The sequence below is a fragment of the Triturus cristatus genome, chromosome 1_2, assembly GCF_964204655.1.
Source record: "Triturus cristatus chromosome 1_2, aTriCri1.1, whole genome shotgun sequence".
Lineage (NCBI taxonomy): Eukaryota > Metazoa > Chordata > Amphibia > Caudata > Salamandridae > Triturus > Triturus cristatus.
This window is the reverse complement of record NC_140580.1, coordinates 322950652-322972642: the sequence shown is the minus strand read 5'-3', so window position 1 is coordinate 322972642 and position 21991 is coordinate 322950652.

The following is a 21991-nucleotide window of genomic DNA, read 5'->3' as shown; positions in this document are numbered from 1 at the left end:
CGCAGCCTCAGTCGCCCCCGCTTGACCGGAGGGAGATACAGGAAATCCTGCTGGTACGCGTTATTGTCCGTCCAGCTGTGGCAGGAGACCGGGCCTGCAACTCACCGCCGGCGCGTGAGATGAGAAAGTGTCCCTGTTCGGGCGCCATTCATGTGGTAAATAAAATTCTTTACCGGGACTTAATTTGATACGGAAACATAATAAATATAGCTCAGTAAAATGAGAGGCAGAATCCGTGGTATCAGAGGTTCGGAATGGGCTTTATTCCAATGAACGATTATAATCGGTTGCTCCAAGTTCCATCACCACGGAGGTTCAGGAAGTGAAGTACATACTTTATTGACAAGAAATGACTTTTATAGTACATACATTACAATGAAGCGAATACAGTAGGCGTAACAATTGATAAGGAAAATGACGATTCATATGCGTAACCGAAAATGGGTGTAATAAGGAGTAAAAAGGAACATAATTGGTTATGATGTCATATATAGGTGGATCTATAAGATAATACTTGGCATAGATGCGCGCGCAGCAGCATGACGTGTGATTGACGTGCAACTAGGGGGTGAAGGGGACTTGACATTTAGCTCTACATGTGGAGACGAAAAGTCTGGGGGGTCAAGTCAACCTAATCCCAAATCATATCTAACATCCTATGTTTAAAGAACTGTGTTATCCACAAAAGAAGGACTCTCGGACAGAATCTATTCTATACTGACTGTGCGTGCGTGTACAAGCGTCTAAGTGTCTACACTAAATGCGAGGGGGTAAGAATATTCCATGGTAACAGGACTATGAATTACTTGCATAAGACAGAGAAGCCGAGCCATTGCTCGGTAGCTGGAAGAATGTTTATTTAAACTACTAGACAGGAATGCATCGGCTGAGGGGTGAAGCAGATAACTCGAAGGTGAAATACAGTTCTTGGCAGAGAATAGGCTGATGTCAGGCTTCGTGAGCCGCGCAGAGAATGAGACAAAGTTCATGGTCACAGATGCAGGCTCAGACTGGAGCTTTCAGAGGCAGAAGGCAAGAAGAGTTCGATGACAGAATCAGGGCCTACTTGCCTGGACTGTAAAATGGCATAGGTGAACCATATAAAGCCGGTGGCTTTTCATACTTAGGAATGGAATATCCGGCCTATTCATGGCGGATCTGACAGAGGACATGTTGACGGTGGACGCACATGTGTTTGCGTCTTCATAACTGGAACTGGAGGGAACATACATGTACTTGTAACATGCACATAGAACCGTTGGGGTCCAAGATAGGGGACATAACTGACCAGAAAAATCCATATTTCCACAGTAGGAAGTTCTGGGTCTGTCTGAGATCGCGAGACTGTGGCTGCCGTCTGGGTAGGAAGTTCTGGGTCTGTCTGAGACCGCGAGACTGTGGCTGCCGTCTGGGTAGGAAGTTCTGGGTCTGTCTGAGACCGCGAGACTGTGGCTGCCGTCTGGGTAGGAAGTTCTGGGTCTGTCTGAGATCGCCAGGCTGTGAGGTCTTGATATATATATATATAATAGGAATTCCCTGTCCTTAGGTGGTACATATATATGTGGTTATTTAGGTGTAAAAAGGCCCTAGGTAGGGGGTAACGTTCTGGTTTGGGTTAGAAAGGCTCTGTTGAGCGGGTTCCACCTGATCCGAAAACCCAAGCAGAACATTTGGCGTCACGAACTGTTTACGAAACCTGTGTGCGTTTTGTTTGTCTTATGTTTGCTTTCGGTGTGTGCGTGGTTTTCTTTGCATTCTTTTTTATATATTTGCGTGTATAGTTTTTTTCTCTCTCTCTTTCTCTCTTCCTTTCTTTTCTCTGCGTTTCTTTTTCTTTCTTTTTTCGCGATGTTTTCTAAGAAATCTAAATCTACTCTTAAATTGTCCGTTGATATTCCCGGATGGGATTCAACGCCTTATGGAGCCTTAGCCCGTGAGTGGGCTGACTCTACTGGTCTGAGTGAAAATTGGAACTCTTCTTTGGAGTCGGCGGAACCGGCTGACGTGATTACTTGTTTGCAGACGGCACCTGTATTGAAGGGTGAGGAGGTTCCCGCTTTGGGGCGCAGAGGTTGGGTTATTCTGTCTGCGTATCGGATTCTGCATGAGAGATTGTTGAAATTACAGATCTCTCTTAAGGATGTGGAGGCACACTTTGTTGAGATTCAGAATTCTAATACTCTACTGCGATGTCAAAATAAGTTGCTTTCTGACAAACTTGACACTTACCAAACGGTTGCCGAAAGGGCGGCTGTGCGGATTGCTCGTTATAAGTACAAGAACAGGCGTGGTCGAGTTTCGACGCGTAAGGTGCGTCTGGTCGTGGCGAAAGCTGGACTAGATTGGAATCCTGATGAATGGGATGGTAATATCTGGGACTCGAGTACCTCTTGTTCCTCGGGTGAGGAGTCTGTTACGCACGAGTTTTCTCGTTCCCGTCATGAATGTAAGTCTGCTTCTCGCACCTCTGATGGTGCACCCCGTGATTACGCTCGTTCTTCGGGCGGGTTCGATGCTTCTTACACTGATTGTCCCTCTACTAGTACTGCTCGGGCTCCTTGTGATGCTCGTCCCGTGGTCTCTGCGCATCCGGTTTTTCGTCGGAAGTTGCAGCAATCTCCTAATGCTCCGCAGGGTGTTTCTTTGGACTGTTTAGAAGATTTTACTCAACAAGAAATTAGTGATATTTTGCAGCGCTTTCGGCAGCGGACTGGTGAGGCCTTGCTCACATGGATGGTGCGCCTTTATGAACTAGGCGCTGCTGGTATTATGCTGGATACTGGCGACTGTTTGAAATTTTGTTCTTTGAGTTTGGATTCTACTGTGCAAGATCATTTTCGTAACTATAATGGTGGTGGTCAAATTTCTTTGCTCCAATTGGCGACTGAGGGTTGTAATTTGAAGTATCCTACTGAGTCTGACTGGCCTGTCAATGACAAGCCGTGGTATACCTTGCGTGATGCTGCGCAACGTCTTAAGGAGGAAGTGATGAAAACGGCTATTTTTCTGGGCACTGCTGACAGGTTGCTTGATGGGATGTTGACTTCTTCTGTGCGGAATCGTATCATTCGCTCTTCTCCTGTCGCCTACAAGCAGGTCATGATGACTTTGTTGATTAACCAGACTGGTAATGTGCTATCTACGGTGTTGGAATCGGTGCGCCAACTCGGTGAGTTGGGTGAGTGGTTTAAACCTGAACGTCAGCCCCGGTCTGACACTCGTACTCCTGGTGAATATAAATTTACTAGACGTGATATCTTTACTGGTCTTTTGGCTGATGGTGTACGTCGGGAGGACATTGATGGTGAGACTACTGCTCGTTTGTGGGAGTTGTTTCGCAAACGGGGCTTGGATCGGAAGGAGGGTGCCCGGCGTGTTCGAACGACTGAGTGTGATCGTGGTTGTTCTGATGGTAGCGGTGATGACGATCGCCGTGGGCGCTCTGATCGTCGTGATGATCGGCGTCCTGTACGTGATCTGTCCCCCCGTCGAGAGCGGGACAGGGAGAGAGAGGGGGAAAAGGAAAGGGGGAGAAATGATCATGCTTACAGCAGGCGTAGAGATGATAGGGATCAATCTCCTGAGTTGAGGAGGAGAGAGAATCGTCACAGCTTGGTTGATCGTAACCCACGGTATAATACTGAAGACTTGAATCCGTTCCGTACGGGGAATGGATATGAACAGGAGATACCGATATCTAAGAAACGTGAGAGTCTTTATCCTGATTTGTCCTGGTACACAGAATGCAGTAAGAATGACTAAGAAATAGGTCAAGCTCCGGTACACAGATGGGCTCATAGAGATAATAGACCCTATGTAGATATTGATATTTATTGGAGACATCGTAATATCCAAAGGGCCCGAGCATTAGTTGATACAGGAGCGGAGGCCACTCTTATTCATGGAAAATCAAAGAAGTTTACAGGGCAGCCTTTTACTATTACCGGATTAGGAGGAAAAGAAACCCCTGCAGTTCAAACTTTGCCTGAAATGAGAATAGGTAGAATCCCTAGAAAGGAATATTCTGTATTAGTGGTGCCACTCTTAGAATTCATAATTGGAATTGATATTTTGAAGGGAATGACGTTGCATCTTGATGATGGGTGTTACCAATTTGGAACGACGCATTATATCTCGTCCAGACCTATACGGGTTGGTCGTTTAAGGATGCCCCCCATACAAGTTCCCCAGGCGACCAAAGTGGTTTGTCAGAAGCAGTATCGTATTCCGGGTGGTCATGAAGAGATTAGTACCACCATTCAGGAGTTGGTTGATGCAGGTGTTATAACTCCAGTTACTTCTGCTTGGAATAATCCTGTTTGGCCGGTGCGTAAGAGTGATAATTCTTGGCGCATGACTGTTGATTATCGAGAATTGAACAAACACACGCCCTCTTTGACTGTTGCAGTACCGGATGTTATTACCCTGATTGAAAGAATCCAAACACATCCAGGTACATGGTATGCGTCCATCGATATTGCTAATGCTTTCTTTTCTATTCCAATTGCCCCTGAGTGTCAGGAACAGTTCAGTTTTACGTGGAACGGGCGTCAGATGACGTTTAGAAGTCTTCCTCAGGGCTATGTGCATAGTCCTACGATTTGTCACCGGCTGGTGGCAGAACATTTGGCTGAGGTACCAGTTCATCCCAAAATTCAGATATGTCATTATATTGATGATGTTTTGATCCAAGGCGAAACACAAGAGGATGTTCAGACACAATTAGATAGAGTCATTGAGTGTCTGCGTGAGAAAGGTTGGGAGATCAATCCGGATAAATTACAAGGTCCGTCCCAAGCTGTAAAATTTTTAGGTATTAATTGGCATGAGGGACTCCGCGAGGTGATCCCTCAAGTTAAACAGAAGATTCTTGATTTTTCGGTTCCGAGGAATAGGAAGGAAGCCCAGAGCTTCATTGGCTTATTTGGTTTTTGGCGCCAGCATATTCCTCATTTGAGTCAAATATTGGCCCCTTTGTACCGAATTACACGTAAAAAGAATGCATTTGAATGGGATAAGCAACAGCAAGATGCATTTAGTCTGGCGAAAGAGGCAATTCAACATGCTATGGATCTATGGCCTGTACGTGATGGTGATGTGGATTTGAATGTGTCTGTGCAAGGCCCTTATGCAAATTGGAGTTTGTGGCAGAAACAAGGCAGGAGTAAGGTACCGTTAGGTTTTTGGACCAAAAAGCTACCTGATGCTGGTGAGCGTTATACACCCTTTGAGAAACAGCTACTTGCTTGTTATTGGGCTTTGGTGGATACCGAGCAATTGACTTTGGGACATGATATATTCTTGCGTCATGAAATTCCTATTATGCAGTGGGTTCTGAGTTCACCGAAAACTCATCGAATTGGGCATGCTCAAGAGGCGAGCGTGATTAAATGGAAATGGTACATACAAGACAGGGCACGTGTGGGCCCGAAAGGAGTTGCGTCTTTACATGAGCAAGTGGCGCAAGCACCGTCGACTGAGACTGAGAGTGAGTGTTCCGTACCTTTAGAACAGGAGTCTCCTGTTAAGTGGGGTAGACCTTTTGATGATTTGTCCGCTGAGGACAGAAACCATGTTTGGTTCACAGATGGGTCGGCGAAGTTTATTGGGACGACACGGCACTGGAAGGCGGTGTCTTATAATCCGGTCACACAGAAACTGTTGAGCACAACTGGTGAAGGGAAGAGTAGCCAATTTGCCGAGCTTTACGCTGTTTACCAAGTTTTGAAACAAGAATTACCTGGTACATGTCATATTTTTACCGATTCTTGGTCAACTGCCAATGGACTGGCTGTTTGGTTGCCGACTTGGCATTCCCATAATTGGAAGTTACATTCCAAAGAATTGTGGGGAAAAGAGTTATGGCAAGAGATTTGGGAGATGCTCCCACAGAGTACTGTTACAATCTTCCATGTGGATGCTCACACCCCAATAGACTCCCTTGACAAATTTTTTCATAACATTGCAGATGAAAAATCTAAAATTGCTGAGGCAGTGGTGGACAGACAAGATCCTGATATTGCGGGATTGGCGAAATGGGCACACCAGAAGGCAGGACACTTTGGAGAGAAGGCCACTAGCAGGTGGGCTGCTGATAGAGGAATTTATATTCCCCTGGATCTAATCAAAAATGTTATTTTACATTGTCCCGTCTGTCAACATATCAGACAGCGTAAGGTACCCCAAATTGTTAGAGGCCATTTACATCGCGGGAAACTGCCCGCTCAAATTTGGCAGATTGATTACATCGGACCCCTTCCCATGAGTAGGAATTGTCAATATGTTTGCACAATTGTCGATACATATAGTGGCTTGCTGGTAGCTCTTCCATGTAAGCAAGCTACCCAATTGAATACCATAAAAACATTAGAATTGATTATGATGTATTATGGTGTGCCATTCCAAATTCAATCTGATAATGCATCCCATTTTCGTGGAAGATTGGTACAAGAATTCTGTGTGGAAAATAATATTGAATGGATATTTCATATACCCTACTACCCGCAGGCCTCGGGCCTGGTGGAGAGATCGAATGGCCTGTTAAAGGACCAATTACGAAAGTTAACAGATGACAAGTATAAAAACTGGTGAGACTTTTTACCACAAGCACTATTGATTCTGAATAATCGTCCTTTTTTAAATGCTGAATCTCCACTTATGCGTTTGTTTCCCCCAAATGTTGAGACTATGCCTAATGTAATTAGTGAAACTGTGATGTATTGGGAAATTACTCCCGGAGCTCTGACTCCATGCAGAGCGACCCCAGGGTCGGCAGGTTTAGACTTGCATGCCATGGATGACACCGTTCTGGAGAGTAAGAATCGGGTCATCATTGCTACTGGTGTTGGTATTCATATACCACCTGGGAATTTTGGATTGATCGCCCCTAGATCGGGGCTGGCTGTAAAAGGCATCCAGGTACTTGGAGGTGTCATCGACAGTGACTATCAGGGAGAGATTAAGGTACTTCTGCTAAATAGCAGTGAGATTGACTTACTGATACACCGCACTGACCGAGTGGCTCAATTACTCATTATGCCTGTTTTCAGTGGCGAAATATTGAAAGGCACTGCCCCAACTTTGCTAACTGTACGTGGCCAGAAAGGCTTTGGCTCTACGGATAACCCTGGGGCCAGGGTTTGGGTGCAATCGCCTAAGAATCCCCCTGAACAAGCAGAGGTTATTGCCACCGGTCAGGACAATACCATTTTGGTTATGAGGCCAGGGAAAGATAGCTGGGAAGCTGTCCCAGCTGATAAATGTTATTTACGAGAATGATTAATGCCTGTATTTGGTTCTTTTTCAGATCATTCTTTGGATTGTTGCTGCAGGATGTGTCGGAACTGGACTCCTTTTGGATTGGTTCGGCGAGAGAGAAGGGATCCCGTCAACCCGGGATGAACTGAGAACCCGAGTGTTGCGTTCCTTCAATGCGTGGGATTCGTCATCGAACTTTTGGACATTACTGGCCAAGAGAGTGACTGATGCCCCTCACTTCTGCTTGACACCGATGAGATCTGTGCATGACATTCTAGCGACTTGTCTAGTTGCTGTCCCCGCCTCACTGGAGACTTTAATTAGTATCTTTAACGTTTCGAAGGCTCGTCCGAATATTATCCTGGGTGATTTTGCTACCCATGTATATTGTCCTTTGTGCACTGAACTGCCGAATGAGCAACTCCCCATCCAGTCCCAAATAATTACGTATAATATCACACGAGGTGACCTATGCTTCTTTCTTACATGTAATCCTAATGCAATTTCTGAATGCCTACGCCTCAAGTTAAGAGGCGCCACTTCATTCACAACTCACGAACGGACTTTGTGTTTTCAGAGGACACCGACCACATGTGTCTCAGTCCAGAACAATATGACTTGCAATAGTTTGGTAGTTACTCCCAGTCACTATCGTGCGATGTTGCTACCTGCCGGATGGCTTTTCTCATGTGGTAATACTTCCTGGCCATATGTCCCTGCAAACATTTCCGGAGGCCCGTGTGCCATTACCAGACTGAGTTTGCTAATGTTCTCATCACATCCAAATGCCAACTCTCGTGTGCTTCGAGATACTATGATGTTACAGGAGGATTGTGACTCATCTTTGCATTTATATTCCAAGTCTGAATATCTTAGCCTAGCTGTTTCAATTATTGGTGTTCCTGCTTTGGCGGTTTATAATGCCAAATCTATCGGGAAAATGGCTTGCTGGATGGTGAAATCTATTAATCATACTTCTACAGTCTTGTCTGACTTGCTATTAGACGCCCAGGGTGAACGTAGGGCCATTTTGCAAAATAGAGCAGCCATTGATTATCTTTTGCTTAAACATGGACATGGTTGCTCGGACTTTGAAGGCCTCTGCTGTTTTAACTTATCTGATCATACACAATCCATTCGTGCACACCTAGATAAGTTGCATGACTTAACGGATGAAGTTAGAAAACACATTGATCAGGGCTGGTTTGACTGGCTCTTTAATTGGTTACCGGACGTGCATATGTTACGCCACACATTAGGTGGCATTTTGATTGCTATCGCTGTTTTGATTTCTATCTGTTGCTTTATTCAGTGTATCCCTTCACTGCTTCAATTCTGTACACTCGGCATAGATCAGTTAGTTTGACATAGATCAGTTAGTTTTGTTTCATATTATTCTTCCACCGATGTTAGTTCTGTTTAATGGATGTATAATAGACTGAAGTCAAGGGTGAAATGTACTGCTCGATTTTCCCGGCCTTCTTGTGTTGTAGAGCGATTAATATGACTTCAGTCTCTTTCCATCCAAGTCTAAGGATTAGAGTAGTGAATAGAGCCTATTTACTAGACACTTTGACACGATCCTGTGCTCCTCCCCATAGATCAGGGCTTACATACATAGCCTAGGGGATAGATTCGTTAGTATTAAGGATAACCTGCCCTATAGTGAGGGTATTTCATGGAGTCGTGCTGAATTCAGGCCTGGTAGGCCTCAGACAGGAGAGACTCCATCTTTCTTTCTGCCCCGGCAGCTTGGGACATTTCTAGGTGAAGGGTGATATTTTAGTTATGAGGTGTTATTCGCTCGGAGAGAACCGGTTCAGGCCGGCCCTTATCGAAGGAGTGTATTTTTCCCCTGCCGAAGACACTACATCAGGCCGGCCGGCTGGGAACGTGTCCTTGGCATGGGGAAGTACAGGAATTTGGTGGGCGGCAGGTTTCAAGCTGGAATTTTCCATGAGAGAATGCACCTCTATATTAGTGAAAGTCTGAGTTAGATATTGGCACTTGCTTCTAGTCCATAGGCGGCACCTGGCCGTTAGCAGAAAAGCTACTACTTATTTCAGGGAAGACAGATGATGAACTTGAATCTAAAGAGGAGAGAGTAGCCGATGAGGAAGAGGTTCCAGTGACTCGGAGAGGGAGAAGGGAGTAGATCCGCGACTGCGGAGGTGTGACTTCCAGGCGAAGCCGAGGCACAGACGAGAAGGGAACCTAGATGACCATTGAGCACAGGCTACATACGACTAAGGTGATGTCGACCCCTTTTTATTGAAGTGTATAACTTAACCTTTTACTTTCCTTGCAGGTTGTATATATGATGTATTCTGTGAGTGTGCATGTAGCAATTAAATAAAGTATTTAGCTTGTTGTGAGTCAGCATGTGTTGTGTATCCTTGTATAGGAGGATAGCCTATTCTTCTAGTCAGATTCAACTTGACATGAACAGATGTTAATCCTGATCAGGTAAGTGGTAACTGAATGAGGGAGAAAAGAGCCCCTCGAACTAAAGAACAGGTTGTGCTCAACTAATAGTCTTTGTGTGATCTGATACATAGTAACCCCGATTCCCCTATCGTGTACTACGGTGATAATAGGATGAGCTCGTGCTAAGGCTGCCTTCTGGGTAGGAAGTACTGGGTCTGTTCGAGACCGCGAGGCTAAGGCTGCCGTCTGGGTAGGAAGTTCTGGGTCTGTCTGAGACCGCGAGACTGTGGCTGCCGTCTGGGTAGGAAGTTCTGGGTCTGTCTGAGACCGCGAGACTGTGGCTGCCGTCTGGGTAGGAAGTTCTGGGTCTGTCTGAGACCGCGAGGCTGTGAGGTCTGAGACTGCGAGACTGTGGCTGCCGTCTGGGTAGGAAGTTCTGGGTCTGTCTGAGACCGCGAGACTGTGGCTGCCGTCTGGGTAGGAAGTTCTGGGTCTGTCTGAGACCACGAGACTGTGGCTGCCGTCTGGGTAGGAAGTTCTGGGTCTGTCTGAGATCGCGAGACTGTGGCTGCCGTCTGGGTAGGAAGTTCTGGGTCTGTCTGAGACCGCGAGACTGTGGCTGCCGTCTGGGTAGGAAGTTCTGGGTCTGTCTGAGACCGCGAGACTGTGGCTGCCGTCTGGGTAGGAAGTTCTGGGTCTGTCTGAGATCGCGAGGCTGTGAGGTCTTGATATATATATATATAATAGGAATTCCCTGTCCTTAGGTGGTACATATATATGTGGTTATTTAGGTGTAAAAAGGCCCTAGGGAGGGGGTAACGTTCTGGTTTGGGTTAGAAAGGCTCTGTTGAGCGGGTTCCACCTGATCCGAAAACCCAAGCAGAACAGATATGAATTGGATCGCTTCGCTTTTCTCACACAATGGTAACAATAGCCTCTTGGAACATTACGCATCTCAAGCAGCTGAAGAACTTCTGGACTGGAATCTCCAAGACTTGTAAGAAACTCACATTATTCTTGAATGGATTTTTTTCCATCTTCTTTGACTTTTTCCTTTAACTTTTTTATAATACACTTCAATCCTACTACTTTGATATAATAACTTTCTAACTATACTCAGACATTTGAACTCTATCCTCATTATTCCCACTTACGTCTCCAGTCTAACCAGGAATCGGTGATGTATGGCCTATGCAAATACGCTATTTACTTCCAAAGTTAACCTAAACCCGACATCCATTTAGAAACCTCGTCTATTCTTTGTGCACACACCTCTCTGTCTGCCTGTTATTCACAAAGCCCTTTCACACAATTTTACTCAAAGTCAGCCTCTGCTCAGAACCTCAGGATAAAAATTTAAAAAGAGGACTTTGTTTGGGAACTGATTGGCACAGTGTGGTAATCGTAAACTACCTTTATTTTCATTATACAATGTATTTATTCATGTCTAATAGCTATTCTGTAGGTCACATAGAACTGTAACATATAATGTGCAATTCACTGATGCAGGAGCTTCGATTTGACTACAGCAGAAGCAATTGGAGTTTGTCTAAGCTCGATGCCTTAGCTCTCTACACAAGAATGTTTTTTTGAAACAGCTGAAGACAATAATGTACGGTTTGACTACAAAGGTACCGAATGTGCTTCTCAGAAGCAAAATGTTTGTATTCATCCTCAAAGTTCCAATGTGGGTAGAACTAGTACCAATTCTGACACTCACCCCATTGAATGTACTTCTTTTTTCTTTCTTTCTTTTCTTAAACAATACATGTGGTAATCCTATCCTACCTTTATTTTCTTTATAGAATGTAGAGTCATTCAAGTGTCATAGCTATTGTTTATTTCACATGCAACTGTAACATGTAATATACAATTCATCGATGCCAGAGCTTAAGTTTGAATACAGCATAAGTGGTTCAACTTTGCATCAGCTGGATACCCTAGCTCTTGCACTACTAGTGGGTCCAATTATGGCACTTAAATAAAGATACTTTCTATATAATTTTCAAACTCCATACCTTTATTACACAGAACCACTTTCTTAGACACAACTCATTTTACCATTTTCCTTCTCTGGCATTGCAACATTCTGCATTATATTCTTCATGATTATCCCTTTATTCCTGCTTCCTAAAACACCACATTCGACTCTTCAGACCAATAGGGATGAGTAGTTTGTTTCACACTCCCTGTATAGAATAAACGCACACTAACACTACATACACAAGTATGCTACAGCGGCCAGTATCCTACAGCGCCCAGAGCACATCACTTAACAGCACTCAGCTCACCGTTTAGACGCACGGTTTCATCCCAGAGTGTACCGGCACCTCACCTCAGCACCATCTCACAGTGGGCAAAACAGCACTTTCACACCAGTAGGGATAAATAATTCGCTTCACACTCCCTCTATAGCACACCCTACCCACCCTACAAACCTCACAGCGCTCATACCCTCTTCTTTCCTACTTCTTTCTCCCTTTTTCCCCTTACTCGCTTCAACAGAATCACAAAATGACGGGCAACACTTCCTAGTTGCAACCGCTCACACCGCTCGCAGCCAATCACCAGCAAGCTTGTGCTCGTAACGCCTCAGCCAATTAGATGGCAGAATTCCCAAATATCGATATCTGTAAATTTTGATATTTCTCAAAAACTACTGAACGGATTTACACCCAATAAACAAAAGCGTGCTTTCTAGACCAAGACCCTTCTCCCTTCCAAATTTGGGATAATTCCATTCACCCGTTCGACCTTTAGCCTTGTCTAAAGATTCCTACGGAAATGAACATTGAAAAAACAAGTTTTGGGACCCCCCTTTTGTCTCAGCCCCCCTTCACAAATCACCCCCAAACTTTCAACATAGGAGCTAATCTCAACAAAGAATTAGTTTTGAAAATTTTGCGAAGATTTGTCAATCGGCGTCAAAGTTATTGGGAATAGAATGTTGCCCTTTTCCTATGGTAACTAGGTCCTAACTATAACTACCTACTGGCGACTGCCAGTAGGATATATATATATATATATATATATATATATATATATATATATATATATATTCACTGAAAAAAACATAGGTTTCAGGGGCGTTATAGTTAGCTGGACATTTCACTTGTACAAAACCATTGAAATTCCCCCGTTATAGTTAGTTCAGCTAACTATAACTCGTGCGCCCGCAATGCACTGCTGATGACAGAACATATTACATCACTCATGACATGGTCAGTGACATCACTGATGACATCACTGATGACATCTCAAATGACATCACTGATGACATCATCCAGTGAATGTGTGTGTTTCTGAAAATTAAATATGTTTTATATATGTATATCTCAAGCTCGATGGAAGAATAAATGGGTAAATAAGTGTGTAAATGGATGATTTGTTTTGTAAAATTGATTGTATAACGGACTGATTAAGTGCGTCTTAGTGAATACATGGGTTAGCGAGTAATGTTTAATATGTAAATATCTGTATCAGTCTCTCACTTTGTGTATAATTGGCTGCATAGGTTGGTGAGTAGCTACATGAGTGTCTATATGGGTTATTAGTTGGTTTTTTGAGTATTAGTATGAGTGTCTGAGTGTCTGTATGGTTCGGTGGGGGTATTACTTAGCGCATAGATGCATGAATGAATAACTCACTGTTTGTATGTGTTTTGAAGAGAGCATGTGTGCAGGACTGTATGGGTGGATGAGTGTGTGTATGGGTGTGTTAGTGAGTGAATGACTGTCTCAATAGTGTCTATATGAGTAACTACATATGTTTTAAACTAGTATATGTGAGTATTGGTGTATATAAGTGAGTATATGTGAGAGTGAGAGAGTGGAAGAGTTCCTGTATAAATAAGTATATGTGTCTATAACTGATTGTTTAAGAGAGTAAGTATGTGTACGTTTCTGTAGAAGTAAGTGTAGTGGTGAGTGTATAATGGTATATGCAAGTAAATGAATGTTTGATTCTTTATTAGCATGAGTGACTATGTGTGTGAGTAACTATGAATGAGTGGCGGTGTGTAACAGGATGTATAAGTGTATGAGTACATATGATGAGTGAGTACATGTATGAGTGACTATATAGGACTGTTGGTGAATGAGTGAATGTGTATGTAGATCTTGGAATTACTGAATAGGTTGCTGTAACTCATATTGGTATGTCCATTTTTTTGAAAATTGTAGTTTCTATTTTTGAATGTGTGTATCAAAGGTTATATTAGCGTGAGAGGAGGTCTGCCACTCTATCACAAGGATGATGTCATCAGTGATTTAATTTGAGAGGTCATCGGTGATGTCATGAGTGATGTCACTGACCATGTCATGAGTGATGTAATATGTGACGTCATCAGCAGTGCATTGCGGGCGCGCAAGTTATAGTTAGCTGAACTAACTATAACGGGGGAATTTCAATGGTTTTGGACAAGTGAAATGTCCAGCTAACTATAACTCCCCTGAAACCTATGGTTTTTTAAGTGAATTTCAAAGGTTTTTTTCAATGCTAATTTCTAACTTTAACGTAACTGAAACCTATGGTGTTTTAAGTGAATTTCAAAGCTTTTTTCAATGCTAGTTTCTAACTATGCCTACAGAGGTAGGACATGTGAAGTAAGAAGAAAAAACACACAGAAAGAAGAAAAAGAAATGCAGAAAGAAGCAACAGAAGTCCTCAAAGACGAAGAAAAGTGCAGGAAGAAGGAAGACGTGCAGAAAGAACAAACAGAGGAGCAGAAAGAGGCCTTTGTTGCAAAATCACCCTGTACCCTCAACTTTTTCAGATGGGTACTGGTGGTAACTGACTCTGACTAACCAGTCCTTGAGCCAGTGCTAAGCTAAAAGACACTTAGAATACAGTTAAAACACCTACATACACTAGGGAACACTATGCGTTGGGGTACCCCTGTTATTAGCATGACCTCCTCTGTAAGCCCCTAGTATATAATAGGGCAGGGGGATTAAAATTACCTCTTAAAACACGCCACAGGGCGCGTTTGCACACTGGTGAAGGGCGGGGGGGGGAGCTGAGCTGACGTCTGCAAACACGCCCTGTGGCCGTTTTAATTTGGAGGATAAAGTCCCCTTGAATCCTGAGTGTCTCTTGGGTACAACTAGCCCATCAGGTATCTCTAGTTAGCACCACAGAGCTGCGTTGCAGAAAAAATGGGCACGGCCTGGACCACCTCTCTGCAAAGCAGCGCAGTAGTGCTTACTGGAAGCACATGGTGGACTAATTGGCCCCCATGGACCCTCAGTATTGAATGGGAATTATTTCCCCAACTTAAAACGCGCCATAGGGCGTGTTTGCACATGTCACCTCAGGCCCCGTCCCTTCCCTTCCCCACTGTGTAAACACGCCCTGTGGCCGTTTTAAGTTGGGAGATTAACTCCCCTTGAATCCTGAGGGTCCCTTGGGGCAAATTAGTCCACTAGGTATGTCCAGTAAGCACCATTGCAGAGAGGTGTAAAAAGGGGCGCAGCCTGCACCACCTCTCTACAATGCAGCGCAGTGGCGCTTACTGGAATACCTGGTGGGCTAGTTGGTCCCCAGGGTCCCTCAGGATTGAAGGGGAATTATTTCCCCAACCTAAAACGCGCCCCAGGGCGAGTTTGCACACATCACCTTAGGCCCCATCCCCTCCCTTCACCATTGTGTAAATGCGCCCTGTGGCCGTTGTTCTAACTTGAGAGATTAAGTCCCCGTGAATCTTAAGGGTCCCTAGGGTCAAACTAGCCCACTAAGTACCTCCAGTAAGCGCCACAGAGCTGTGTTCCAGAAAGGTGTAAAAAGGGGCGTGGCCTCTGAACACCTGTCTGCAATGCAGCTCCCTGGCGCATACTGGAGATACCTGTTGGGCTAGTTGGCCCTCAGGGACCCTCAGTATTGAAAGAGAGTTAATCCCCCAACTTAAAACATGCCACGGGGCGCGTTTGCACAGTAGTGAAGGAAGGGGGCATGGCCTGAGGTGACATGTGTGTAAACACACCCTGTGGCACGGTCTAACTTGGGGAATTAATTCCTCCTCAGTCCTGAGGGTCCCTGGAGGCCTACTAGCCCACCAGGTACCTCCAGTATGCGCCAGAGAGATGCGTTGCAGACAGGTGTTCAGAGGTCACGCCCCTTTTGACAACACTCTGCAATGCAGCTCTGTGGCGCTTACTAGAGGTACCTGGAGGGCTAGTTGGCCCCCAGGGACCCTCAGGATTGAAGAGGAATTAATTCCCCAACTTATAGTGCGCCACAGGGTGTGTTTGCACACATGTCAACTCAGGCCCCGCCCCCTCCCTTCACCACTGTGCAAACGCGCCCCGTGGCACATTTTAAGTTGGGGAATTAACTCCCCTTGAATCCTGAGGGTCCCTGGGGTGCAACTAGCCCACCAGCTACCTCCAGTAAGCGCCACAGAGATGCGTTGCAGAGAGGTGTAAAAAGGGGCGTGGCCTCAGAACACCTCTCTTCAACACAGCCCCCTGGCGCATACTGGAGGTTCCTGGTGGGTTAGTTGGCCCCAGGGACCCCCAGTATTCAAGCGGAATTCTTTCCCCATCTGCAAATGCGTCAGGGGTCTGTCTGGTCCCCGTCTTTCCCTAATATTCTTGGCCCTGGGGACCCCATTCCCAGGGCCTGCCCCCAAATTTATTTATTTTTTATAAAATTTGGGAAGGGGGCCATGTGGCCCCCCTCCCAAGGCCTTAATCGGCCCCAGGGACCCCATCACTCGGGGCATGGCCTTTTTAAAAAAAAAAATATTATTTTGGAGGGGGGCTGCGTTGCCCCCATCCTCAGGCCACTTAAGGCGCCGGGGACCCCATCCCGGGGCCGGCCTTTGTTTTTTAAATTATTTTTTTATTTTTATTTTGGGGAGGGGGGCTGTGTGGCCCCCCTCTCGGGCCACTTGTAGCCCTGGGGACCCCATCCCCCGGGGCTGGCCCTCTCCGTTTGGGACCGTGGGGGGTCCGCAATCCCCCCACGGTCCCGGACGGCTCACAGCGTCCCTCGGAGCCGGCATTGCTTTTCCACATGGGGAGCTGCTAAGATGCAGTTCCCTGTGTGGAAAAGCAATTTGGTTTGAATTTGGAAAGAGAGAGCAGGTTTCCCTGCTCTCTCTTTCTAAATTCAAACCAAGTTTGCTATGGCAGGGCGGGAGCAACAAGGCTCCCTCCCTGCCATAGAAAACTACAGTGTCCCGTGAGTTGGCCCCAGGGACACTTCAGGCGCCGGTCCTGGGGGGTGGCGGTCCCCAGGGCCATGACAAGGCTCCAGGAGGGGGGCAGCGCGGTCCCCCTCCCACAATCTACAGAGCACTGGGGGGTGGTGGTCCCCGGGGCTGCGGGGTCCGTCACGGACCCCCCAATTTAAATATTTAGAGCCCCGGGGAGGTGGTGGCCCCCGGGGCGTGTGGGGGGCTAGAGCCCCCCCACACAGGGTATTTTTTTTAAAAAGAAAGCCCCGGGGGTGACGTTCCCCGGGGCCGCGGGGGAGCTGTGAGCCCCCCCGCCATTCATTTCTTAAAGCCCCAGGGGTAGCGGTCCTCGGGGCTGGGGGGGCCTGAGAGCCCCCCACAACTAATTTAAAGAAGCCCCGGGTGTGGAGGTCCCCAGGGCTGGGGGTCCTGAGAGCCCCCCACCTAATTTAAAGAAGCCCCAGGGTGGCGGTCCCCAGGGCTGGAGGGCCTGAGAGCCCTCACCTAATTCTATGGAAAATGGCAAGGGGAAAACACGTTTTGGGACCCCCCCTTTTTTTCGGCCACCGCTTGACGAATCAATCCGAGACTTTCAGGATAGGAGCAGACCGGAGCTGGCCAAAAGTTTTGAAAATTTCGTCAACCGGTGCCAAAGTTATTGGGAATAGAATGTTGCGGATTTTCTATGGAAAATAGGTCCCATCTATAACTACCTACTGGCGACCGCCAGTAGGTAATATATATATATATATATATATAGCAGCAAGTAACCTCTGAGCCCAAAGGTTTGTATGACCCGTGATCAAGATTCGAGGTACGATCCGAAACGCGTTGGGGCATAGCATATGCAAAGGGCCACTGAAATTTGATTTTTCAGCATTTTGTTGAATAATTATAGATTTGCCACACTTTCCACCTAATCCATCACATGATGCACAATTCATCGTTCAAATTGATCAAATGTTACTAAAAACACTGCAACTTGTATTGGTGCACAGTGGCAGACACTTTGCTAAAGGTAACTGACCACATTTCAGTTGCTGATTGCTGCATTTAGGTATTCTACTCATACAACTGAACAGAACCAGGGTTTCCCCAGGGTCAAGGATGCACTCTTGAAACACCCTCAGTGGCACTAGGGCGGCCGGGTGCAGAGTGCTGAGGCCCAATATTATCTAATGGGGGATAGGGGGCCTCCGGTTGGTGGCCGCTCACGAGCAGGCCACAGGTTGTGGGCGAAAGCTCCTGGTGTTAGGCTCAAGCCAAAGGGGGGACCCAAGTTAGCACACAAGGTGCAGCCGCAGTGGCACTGGGGCAGCTGGGTGCAGGGGGCTGTTTTGGCGTCGGGTGCCCTGGTGTTTTCAATGGGAGTTGCCGGTTTTGGATTTTGGCTGCAGGCTCGGTCCAGAATGGTTTCCGGGAGGAACCAACAACTAGGCAGGTAATTTGGATTGCTCTGGGATGTAGGTGCACCTTGGGATCTTTTCTCCAGGGTGCAGGGAGCTGGATGCAGGGGTGTCTTTTGAGGTCGAATTTCACCTTACTGCGCCACTCACTCATGACGTCACCTGCATCAGAGGCTGCAGGTGACGTTGGGGAGTCCTTAAAGGGATCAACCCACGTTGGACTCGGACTCTGGAGCGCTGGGGGACCTAGCCGGGAATGGTAGGCCACTCGAACTTGGGCTGTAGGCGACGAGTGCAGTGGTGGTTCCAAGCGTCGGGTTTCTTTGTCCTCAGCAGGCACCGAGTCATGCTTTGGAGATTCTTTTGAACAGAGCTGCTGTTCACATCAGATCCAGTCTTTGTTGAAGGCAGTCAGTCCTCCCAGGGGTTCTGCACCAAAACACGCAGCCTGCAATGGTAGTGTGTGTGTGTAAAGGTACAGGGCCTCTAAATATGGCAAAAAAGTGCTGCAGCCCTTAGAGGCCTTCCCTGGCCACAGTGCCCTTGGTACCCATGGCACCTTTTATGAGGGACTGGCATGTGGCCAGAGAAGTGCCAATTGGGGGTACAAGGTACAGTTTTGGGAAAGAACACAGGCCCTGGGAACCAGATAGGCAAGGACCCAGGGCACATTAAGTCAAAGTGCATCAGTAGTCTGGCAAAAAGTGGGGAGGGGGGTTACCGCAACAGAAACCCAGATTCCTACAATACTTCCACAAACATGCCTTAATATGTCATTTCATGCCTTTTCTTCTTTGTAATTCAGCAAACCCTTCTACATATTTGGTCCACCCTGCTGCATAATTGCAGCAGCCCTAAATACACGTGATAACTGGTGTTATTCGGATCTATATATCAAAATCTGAGATCATGGGAAGTAAGAAGTCATCATACCTACTTACACTCAGTAAAAAAGTTTTAAACGCAGCCAGTACACAGCACAGAGCACCAATTTAGTTGTCTCCGCAGAATTCGAATGACAATACTACAGAGAGGAGTGCAATTCTCATATTTCCTTACTGTTGATAGTTATCCCTTAAAGGTTAGAGTAGTTTTCTACTGCAACAGGGAATCGCACTGAGGGTTAAGTTAAAGATCCCTGAGCTTTGACTAGACCTAAGAGACGGCAACTGGGGCCTACCACATTTAGAGTACCAATCGAACTTCGAGTTTTTCCATATTTCCGAAAGATCATCATTTTGAAACAACAACATTACCGAGGACCATACTTCATACTTTGACCTTACTTTACTGCCTAAAATACATTTTAAATTAAAAATACATTACTATTTCTGTTTGGGTGGGGTTGTAATTGAGCACCACATGCAACGTTTTCATACTCTTTCCAATATATACTTTCAAAAATCTAAAACGCACACAAAAACAACGTATATATTCAATACAACACCTTTGGAATACATTAGAGCAACAAAGCCATTTACAATGTAAATGTAAATAAATACTGCATTTGTGGCTTAATAAGAAGGCATTTCACCTGGTGATGTGGAAGATTACTTTACTCTATAAAGTGCCGAAGGAAAGCAACTAAAATGTGTAGGCTACAGTAGGCTACCCAGAGGGAAAAATAAAAATCAGAAAGGAGTGGAAAGTATGCACAAATAAAAGCGGAGTTTTGTTCTCACTGAGTGAGAACCAATTTCATCCCTGGCAAGGTTGCCAACCGGTTTAACCTACCGTGGGTACGATGGTGAAGAACAGGATGTGAAAGAAGACAGCGTTCTGTGGCAATGCACAGAAAAGGATGATTAGATCTTTGGAAATATGTAAAACAATGACGAAAATACGCATCTAGCGGTACTGCCCTTCAGTGACACTCAGACAGACACCGTCATCCCAAATCCAAAATGATGTCGAATTTTAACGCCTTATCCGCAAAAGTTAATTGTCTACAATGGCATTTTAATGTAAGCTTGAGAGTTTCACTAACAAGTCACTTGATGGCTATATTTGAATTTGGAAGTAGTAAAGTTATTCCTTTATCGCTGCAATTGTCCTATCATACGTACAGTTATGCGGGCCACCTCATGTTATCCAAAAAGAACAATTGATGGACAGAATGCAGAACAATGTCATACATTCACCCCAGTGCAGAGATCTGGGCCTAAATCCATAGTGTTTTTTTGCTCAGCCATATGCAAATCAGTCTTGACCCTGCGCCCAATGGGAACAGTCCAGCCCGAACTGAAACAATTCCATATGCCACATCAGAACTCCATTAGGTTTGCACAAAATTGCCATTTGTCACCAGAACACTGTGACAATCCCACAGAGACAGGGACCTAGTGTGAGGTGGTCACCCTAACCCAGACCATTAGGTCATCCAAAGTGGCCCATGTGATGTTATCTTGTTAATTTACACTCTGAGACTTTTCATAATAGTCTTAGTTTTAATTGCTTCTCAGTGTGGCATTATAGAATGTGGAAATAATGGGAGAGAAGATGAATGTTTGAACTATGAATAGAGTAGCAGATATTGACAGAAAGAAAGATGAAGACTCCAGAAAACACAGTTGATCTTTTTGTCCTGCACTAACTGAGGGTGTTGCTATAGCCCACCTCTATGGATGGGAAATATCAATCACATGTTGTATGATGAATAATACCACTGTCAGCGCACAAACCTGTCTCCCATTAAGTTACCCTGAACACACAATGGCTCAGACCGGGAGCGGTTTAGTCCCTATACGGACTTTGTCTCCAATATGTGTAAACCCCAATAAAGGCATAAGGTAATAGTTTTATTAATAAGAATGACACACTTGGGCCAAAGTTTCAAGGATTTATATAAAAAACTATTAAGGCAATATACATGAAATATATCATCAGTAAAGTTTACATCAAATCATACAGATTATATGTACAAAGAACTCAGTAAAGTTCAATAGTAAATCCAGCGTAGATGCTCCCACAAGTGAGAAAATGAGGTTCCTTTAAACGGGGGGATAGCAGGTCCTTTTATAGGTGTTTAGAAAAAGGATTTCCACATTACTACACAAGTACATGGTTCACATGGTATGCAACAATGAGGAACAGGCAACAAGAAACATTTGACTACAAAATACATTTGAGGATTCTCTCATAATACTATTACATTGGATTAAGAGGTTCTCAGAGTCTATTCAGATGACGTGAGTGGTAACACTGTATACAAAGCAGTCTGGGGCAGCTAGATTGTCCTTGGTTAGGAACATCTTAATCCGAACGACTGGGAGAGTTCCAGTCTTTTCATGTAGGCCCACAAATCTTCATTAAGGCACAGGCAATGACAATAACAACAATAACATGATGTATCATGACATCATCTCCAAATGGAATACAGCACAATTTCGATTTATGTTAGTGCTAGCGCGAATCCAAATGCTTAAAAGTATAAAACAATGTTCACACCACTTTTCAGTAAGTGTATGCACATTGGTCATGGTAAATCTTTTCATGAACCATTTTAGTGAAATGAGCTTGCGCCAGCTTTTCTGAGCTGAACCTAAGTGTTACTATCCTTACTAGCAGTCGCGTGTTTCGATTATTTGCGTGTACTTGCACATGTTTGTGTGTGAGTGTTTCTTTCCTTGTCAACTTAAAATTCTCAATTTACTCCACCTAAAAAAATATTTGAAACATAAGCTTTGTACTGTGATAAATGGTAAAAAGCTATACTACTTTCATG